The sequence below is a fragment of the Belonocnema kinseyi genome, chromosome 6 (genome assembly GCF_010883055.1).
Source record: "Belonocnema kinseyi isolate 2016_QV_RU_SX_M_011 chromosome 6, B_treatae_v1, whole genome shotgun sequence".
NCBI classification, from domain to species: domain Eukaryota; kingdom Metazoa; phylum Arthropoda; class Insecta; order Hymenoptera; family Cynipidae; genus Belonocnema; species Belonocnema kinseyi.
Window position 1 is genome coordinate 55813665 of NC_046662.1, and position 8792 is coordinate 55822456.

The following is an 8792-nucleotide window of genomic DNA, read 5'->3' on the forward strand; positions in this document are numbered from 1 at the left end:
GCTTAAAAACTTAAATGTACTTTTTCAAGCGCTCAAATTAATACTTAGTCCCCTTGTTTCCGATCGAAAAGAAAAAAATGTTTGACAGTTTTTCTCACTTTCTGGCACAAATTAAAATTTGTTAAATATGAACAATATTTTTTAACCAATTCCGGCTTCCCTGGAAGCCACGATTTTCAAATTATTAAAACATGTACTGTGTTGCAAATACAAAGTTATTATATTGGTGTGCTAGTAATGAGAAAAACTTTCTTCTGAATATTTACTTTCTAGTTATAACTTTTATCATTTGGTATTCAAAATTTTAAAAATTTCTTGAACAGAGATCCTTCTTGGTTGCAAATCCAGCTGGTTTTTTAATCGTCTATTTTTTTAATAAATATTGTTTTTTTTTATATTTATTTTTCCAAATATGTCTTTAATTTAAAGCTTATCTTTCTAAGCATAAATATTGCATCTTTCTTGAAAAAAATGCAGCTGTTTTGTTTTAAATTAAACTATTTACTAGAAAATTTACTTTTTTTTAAATTCCTATTTTTGTGTTGAAAAGTGAATTTAAATCTTTTTTAATGAAAATTAAAATCAGCTTTTGAAAATTTGTCTTTTTCTTTCAAAAATTAACCTTCTTTCAAACAATGTTTATTTTTCTTAGACGAAAATTCAACTGTTTGGTTGAAAATTTACTATTTCGAAAAAATTTATTTTTTAAAAAATTTAATATTTTAGTATTGAAAGAAGAACTGAAATCTTTTCTGGATGAAAATTCAACATGAAAAATTTTTTATTCATTAAAAATTCATCTATTTCAAAAAAAAAATATCGGTTTCTTTTATAAAAATGTAACTTTTTGATTGAAAATTAAACTATTCTGTTAAAAAATCATACTTTTTGGTAAAAAATTCTACTTTTTCATTGAAAATTTAACTATTTCGTAGAAAATTTACTTTTTATTTCAAATTTATATTTTGGTGATTAAAAATTAATTAAAATCTTTTCTAGGTGAAAGTTCAACTTAAAAAAATTGTCGTTTTTTATTAAAAATTCATCAGCTTTAGTGCAAATTTAATCATTCTTGGATAAAGATAAAACTTTTTGGTAAAGAATTCAACTATTTATCTAAATAGTTGAACTCTAAAGCCAAAAGACAAATTTTCTCTACAAAAATTTAATTTCTAAACAAAAAATATGACTTTTCAGCAAAAACATAATTTTCCACGAATAGTTACATTTTCAATTAACCTTAGTAGTTTTACTCTAACGCAAGTAGTTCAATTTTAAATAAAAACAAACCCAATTTTCCACAAAATAATTAAATTTTTAAAATAATTTCTCAACAAACTCATTAACCAAATATTTTCACAAAATAGTTAAATACTTAATCAAAGAAGAAGAATTTGTACCAAAAATTGGCGATTTTTATCAAAAATTCTACTAAAGAAAATGAATTTTTAAATCAAAAAGATAAATTAAAAAAAATTGAATTTTCTGTTAAGAAAGATTTCAGTTTATTTTTTGCGATCAGGATTTTAATTTTGGAACAAGAGTTAAGTTTCTAAGAAAATAATTAAATGTTCAATCGAAAAAGGCTCATTTTTAACCAAAAAGGATTACTTTTTAACGAAATTGTTTAATTCTTCACCAGAAAGTTACACTTTTATCAAAATAAAAATTAGATTTATCTCAAAACAGATGAATTTTTTTTGAAAGAAAATAAAGAAACTAATTTTTTTTTAAATGGTTGACTCTTCATCGAAAAAAAATTACAGTTAATTTTGCAAGATCAAAATATGAGTGTTCAACCAAAATTAAATTTCTACAAACAGAATTAAAATTCCAATAAAAAAATGTTTTCTACCAAAACGGATGAATTTTTAACAAGATGGTTAAATCCTCTACCAAATAGTTGCATTTTTATCCAAGAAAAATGAAACTTGTTTGAATGAAAATATTTCAGTTTCTTTTTCAAAACCAAATTATACATTTTAAATGAAAAGTAAATTTTCCACCAATTAGTCAAATTCTCAACAAAACAGTAGAATTTTCAATCAATCAGTTGACTTTTTATCCAAAAAAGATAAAATTACTATTAAAACAGGTGATTTTTTAGTTTAAAAAAATTGGTTTCAAGATATAGCAATTTTCTTCCAGAAAGGATTTTAGTTCTGTTTTCAATACCAAAACATTACATTTAGACAAGTAATTTTTCTGCGAAATATTACAATTTCCAACAAAAGGGCGGAACTTTCGATCAAAAAGTATGGGTTTTCAACAAAATTTTTGAATTTTCAATAAAATAAGATAAGATCAAAAAAAAGATGCAATTTCTGCTAAGGCAGGTAAAGTTTTAGAATCAAAACACAACCTTTTAAAAAAGCTGAATTATCAAAAGAGCAGCTCCATTTTTATTTGAAAAAGATGAAATTTCTTCTGAAATAGATGAATTAAAAAAAAATAGTTAAATTTTCATAGACAGAAAATTCCAATTCACTTTCCAACACTAAAATAAGAATTGTAAACAATAAGTTAATTTTGTACTAAATAGTCGAATTGTTAACCAAAAAGTATCACTTTTTAGTAAGATTGTGATATTTTCAACGAAACAGTTGCATTTTTTGTCAAGGTAAAATCAAACTTCTACTAAAACAAGTGAACTTTCAAGTCAAAAAGATAAATTTTCAAAAAAAAGAGTTAAATTGTCAACCAAAAAGTTTTCAGTTAGCAAATTAACACAAAAATCCAAATTTCAAATGAAGAGTAAATTTTCTAGAAAATAGAGAAATTTTCAACAAAAATGTGCATTTTAAACAAAAAAGTAATATTCTACAAAAACGGATTTGTATGGTCCATAAGTGAAAAATTCTATTTTACGAGTTGTTTGCGCTAATTATGATTTTTGGCCATTTTTTTCATTATTAATTTTCAATAATACATGAAATAATACTTTTCTATAATGACTAGATTTTTTTATATGGATTTTTTTAACAATTTGTTATTATTTTTAGCAATTTTCTCCAACAATAGAAAAGTCTCCGTTTTTTGCTTTTTCCCAACTTTATTGTATCTTTTCAATTAAACTGAGGGAAGTATTATAAAAGTTAACAAACGTAATTGCTTACACAATTTATGATTCTTTTCAATAATATTGTCATTAAATAACGCTAGAAAGTTGCGATTTTTTCTAAAATATTCAAAAGTTCGTCCACTTTTTACTCAGAACCAGGAAATAATTAATTCAATTTAACAAACCATTAAAGAAATTTTCTTTGACTAAGTTTGCTAAATAATCGCAATTATTAATAGAAAAAAAGAAAAAGACACAAGCGAGGAAAAAATCGAAAATCAAAAATAGAATTCTGTTGTTATTTTGACAATGAAGAAAGACTAGGTCACGCCAACAATTTCTCAGTATGACCTTCTTATCGTGCCAATAGAAATAAGAATGGGAAATCATCGCTGTGTTTTGTCAAGTTTTTTTATTTTTCACGGCTTCCACTTCATAACTTTAAAATTTTTTAAACAGTCTTAAGTTAATCTATTTATTTGCATCAAGTAATTAGTTTCTTTAATTTGTGTAAATATAATTACTTGCTTTAATTATTAAATATCTTAACTAATACCATTTTTAGTTTTCTACTAATCTTCGATGGCTAACTTTTCACTAATCTACTCTGTAAGCTTTTACTAGTAATTATTTACAATTCACGAATTTTTATTCAAAGAGATCTGGAAATATCTTTTGCATAAGGTAAAAAGGCTATAAGATTTAAAATAACCTTCCTTAAACGCTAAATTTCATATTTATTCAAGCTGATGCTTATAAAACTCGAATAATTTTTATATAAATGTTGCGAAATAATCGAAATTTTTTATATAACTAAATAACTGAACTAAATAAACTAACCGCAATGAATCATTTTACTTAATTTGTCATTCTAGTAACAACCCCCGAAAAAACCGCAATTTTTGTGAATTTCTTATTAGATTATTGAAAAATATATTGATGTAGGATTTGTTAGGCGTAATGAATATGATCTTAAAACACATTGAACAACATTTTTTTATTCATTTTTTACACTTATTATACACAAAAACGTCAGTCAAACGCAACGCCTCAAAAAGTAGGTAGGTCCGGCTTGTTGAGAAAATATGGAAACTGGGACAGCTTAAATAGAAAAATCCAAAAAATTTCAATAACTATGACACTGGCTATATCCCCTATAAATTCTTTTAATATACGCGCAAGAATAACAAAAGAACGGCCAAGAAAAAAATCGTAGTTTTTTTCATTGTTTTTTGTAAAAAAATATATTGTAAAAATCAAAGTTTGATAATGAATTTAAACAGGGAAATTGCCATTGTCATACTTAATCTAAAACTATTTTATTTTTCTAATTTCGATATTGTATAAAAAGTGTAGAAAATAAATAAAAATGTTTGTTAATGTATTGCAAGAGTGTATTTATTAAGCGTAACAAATCCTACATGAATATCTTTACCAATAATCTCATAAAAAATTCACCAAAATAGCGTTTTTTCGGAGGGTTTTACTAGACTTCCTAATCATAAAATTAATTTCTAAATTTTTGTAAACATTATTGATCAAAGAGAACATTGAAATTGTGAATGGTTGTTACTGTTGGGACCTAATTCTATTTTAAAATTTTGCTGCCACACTGTAATTTCTAATCTTTTTTTTACATTTTCAAACATATAAGAAAAATTAAATTCTGGGAAAACTGATTTTGAAAAATTTGAAAAAAATTTAGAAGCTTTTTAATAATTTTAAAAGAGTTTAAGGTTAATTTTTTTAACGATTTCTGACATTTTTTAATCTGATTTTGGTTCAATATTAGAAGAATAATTTAAAGTTTTGAAGTTTTTAAAATGATGGGAGAAAGAATATGGTAGACTTTAAGGCTATTGGAATGGGCTTCACAAAAATGGCAAAATATATGAAAAACTCAAAAGTTACCAAAGGCCGACGATAATTTGGTTTTGAGGTTTTATAAATGTAATTTAAACATTTTTTTGACCACGAAAGGGGTTTCCGGTCGTAATATGTGCGCTTCCTATCTGAATTTTTGAAAAAAATCCAGTAAATGTTAAAAGACGAGAGTAAAGTGGTGTAGAAAAGACGTGAATTGAGCAGGAAGCCGACTAACAACTGTTGGTGCTGAAACCTCAGCCGTACTTGATAGTACTGCCAAAAATGCACTGTTGGTAAAAGTCGCATCTGTTTTGAAGGGAAGTTTGAATTTACATAAAAAATGTAACTTGTGTTTTTCTTTTTGTAATTAATTATTGACATGTCTTATTTGGTCTCAGAATAGGAAAAATGTGGCAAATGATAAAAGGATGCCGTTGTGAACCCGCGGACAACAATTGATGAAATGGTTGAAATCGTCTACGTTTGAAAGAGTGTAATTATTGAAAGATATTCTAATATTATGTAATAAATAAAAAAATTGTTTGTTGCCAGAATGTTTTTTTACAATTTTCTATAATTTAAGTTTTTAAAGTAATATTGCAAGAAATTTATATAAACAATAAAATCATTAATGAAAATGGCGGCAATAAACAAATACAAAAAGAAAAACACAAAGTGCATTTTTTATTCTAATTTAAAATTCCCGCCAAGACAGATGCGACTTTTACCGACAGTGCATTTTTGATAGGACGATCAAGTACGGCTCAGCTATTAACGCCAACAGCAGTTGGTCGGCTTCCTGCTCAAATCACGTCGCTGCTACACCACTTTACTCTTATTTTTTTGCAGTTACCGGATTTTTTTTACCAAAAACAAGTTAGTAAGCGCACATAGCCCCACCGCAAACCACTTTCGGGGTCTAGAACAATGTTTAAAAGCATTTTTGAAACCTCAAAAGTAAGCCTGATTCTTAAACTATGTTTTCAATTTGTTTATAAATAAACAAAGATGACGTCAAAAATAGCCACTTTTTCTATTTGACGTTCCTGGTGCTTGGAAATAACATGAAAATGGTTGAAATCGTCTACGTTTGAAAGAGTGTAATTATTGAAAGATATTCTAATATTATGTAATAAATAAAAAAATTGTTTGTTGCCAGAATGTTTTTTTACAATTTTCTATAATTTAAGTTTTTAAAGTAATACTGCAAGAAATTTATATAAACAATAAAATCATGAAGAAATCTCTTCTTAAGATTATTATTGTTAATATTATAAACAACTGAATTAATTAGGTATTTTTCGATAGAAATATTCGTTTTTTTCAATATCATATTTTAAAATTAGGAACTTTATGCTAATTTTAGGAAACTTCATAATTTTTTGATTTTTATTATGATATTTTAAACAAATGCATTATTCGGGAATTTGTCGGCAAAAAAAGTTGTTTTTTAATGCCAGTCCTTTCGTTTGTAAACCTTATGAAAATTTCATCAAAATTTATAATTAATTAATAAATTTTTGTATTTTTTAAAACAATTTTAATCAACAAATCCATTACCCTGAAGTTGCAGCCTTCTTTAAAGAATGAAAGTAAATAGAAACTTAAACTTGAAGAACTGAGATTGAAAAAAACAAAGTTTTTCGTTGACAAATGCACAAATAATGCATAGGCTTATTACATTTTTTTAAACATCATAGAATTCATCAACTGAATAGGAGTCTTAATGAAATTATCATTCGATTCATATTAAAAAAGACTGGCATAAAAAAAATTCCCTCAAAAGATACTCGAAAAATACATTTGTTTATTATTTCTTTTTTCTACAAATATAAAATTTATGATTTAATCATGAATTTTGCTGAAATTATTATGAAGTTCTAAATAAAAAGACTGCCTTTAAAGAAAACTAATTTTTCCGTCCACAGATGCTCAAATAATGCATTTGTTTGTTAATTTCGTTTTAAAAAATCATAAAATTTATCAAGTAATCTTAAATGTTGCTGCAGTTACTGTAAAGATCCCAATTTAAAAGTCTGACATGGAAAGAAATAGTTTTTTTCGCCCCAATAATGCATTTATTTATTAAATTATATTTAAAAATCACTAAATTGGGATTTTTTCTTCAATTATCATAAAGTTCCCCATTAAAAAAGTTTTTATTGAGAAAATGTGAATTTTTCTTTTAAGGAATCCCGTATCTATGCATTTGTTTATTAATTTTGTTTTAAAAAATCATTAAATTTATTAACTAGTTATGAATGTTGCTGAAATTTGCATGACATGCCCATCCGAAAGGACTATTATCGAAAAAATCGAATTTTTCTACCCACAGATGACCGAATAATGCATTTGTTTATTAAATTGGATTAAAAAAGTCATAAGATTAATCAACAAATTCCTAATTTTTCTAAAATTATTATAAAGTTTCTAATTTTTTAAAATATGACATCCAAAGAAAACGAATTTATCTATAGAAAAATGACTGGTTAATACATTTGTTTAGGAGATTTGTTTATATTATTATCAATAATAATCTTAAGAAAAAATGTCTGCATCATTATATTGTTTTAAGCCAAGTTTATTGCAATAAAACTTAAGAAACCAAAAATTATGGACAATCCTAAAAACGTAATTTCAACAAATAATTTGTTTATTATACAATATTGAAATATCTTAAACTAATAGTACTCTATGAAACTTAGTTAATTTCAACTACTTTCATTTTATTGACGAGCACCGGGAACGTCAAACAGAAAATTTTCCATTTCTTTCATCATAATTGTTTATTCATAAAAAAATAGAAAGCCTGTTTTAAAAATCGTGCTCGACAACTCTCTTGAAAATCTTAACAGTTTTTTTTTCAATTTTTAGTCCAAACAAGTTCAGTTTTTCGATTGTAAATTTGACTATTCTATTTTTGTTGGAAAATTGATGGCTTTAAGTTCAAAATTCTACTATATAGTTGAAAGTGAACCTTTTTGGTAGAAAATTCAACTGTTTTTCAGGAAATTATTCAACAATTTGCTAACATTTTTCTCTCTTTAATTAATAATATTTCTTGGTATAAAATTCATTTTTTGTTGCTGTAGTAATTCGTTTTTTGTAAAAATGCGACTGGTTGAAATCAATTCAGTTTTCGTGTTAAATTGAACTTTTTCGCTGAAAATCCGTTTTTTGTTGTTTTTGAATTGAACTTTTTTTTATTTTGAATTAAAATATTTTTTAGTTTAACTGTTAAATATTATACATTTCATTCAGAAATAACTGTTATGTTTAAATTCGACGACTTTTGATTAAAAGTTAAAATGTTTTTGGTTAAAACTTAATCCTTTTTGATTTTCGATTTGATTAGATGGTTAAGAGTTAAACTTCTTTGTTAAAATTTCATTCTCCTTCGGGTATACGAGATATCATTTTAGTCTGAAGTTCAACAATTTGTTGAAAATTGAATTATTTTATTAAAAATTCTACTATTTTCTTGAAATTTTCTCCGTTTTGCTTAAAAGCTCAACTATATGGTTACAAACTCATCTTTTTTTGTTTAATCATTTATTTTATTTTAGATACAAAAATTTGAATTGAAAATCATCTGTTTTTTAAATTCAACAATTCGTTAAAAGTTGGCCCTTATGGATATTCAATTCGTTTCTGTAAAGTAAAAATCCATGTTTTGTTTGCAGTAAAGTTCTTTAAAAATTAATCTTCCTCTTTTCAAAATTCAACTTTTAATGTCGATTTTGAAATTTAATTTTTTAATTTTTTAGTTAAATTAATTAAATAAAATAAAATTAAATTAAATTAAATTGAATTAAATTAAATTGAATTAAATTAAATTAAATTAAATTAAATTAAATTAAATTTA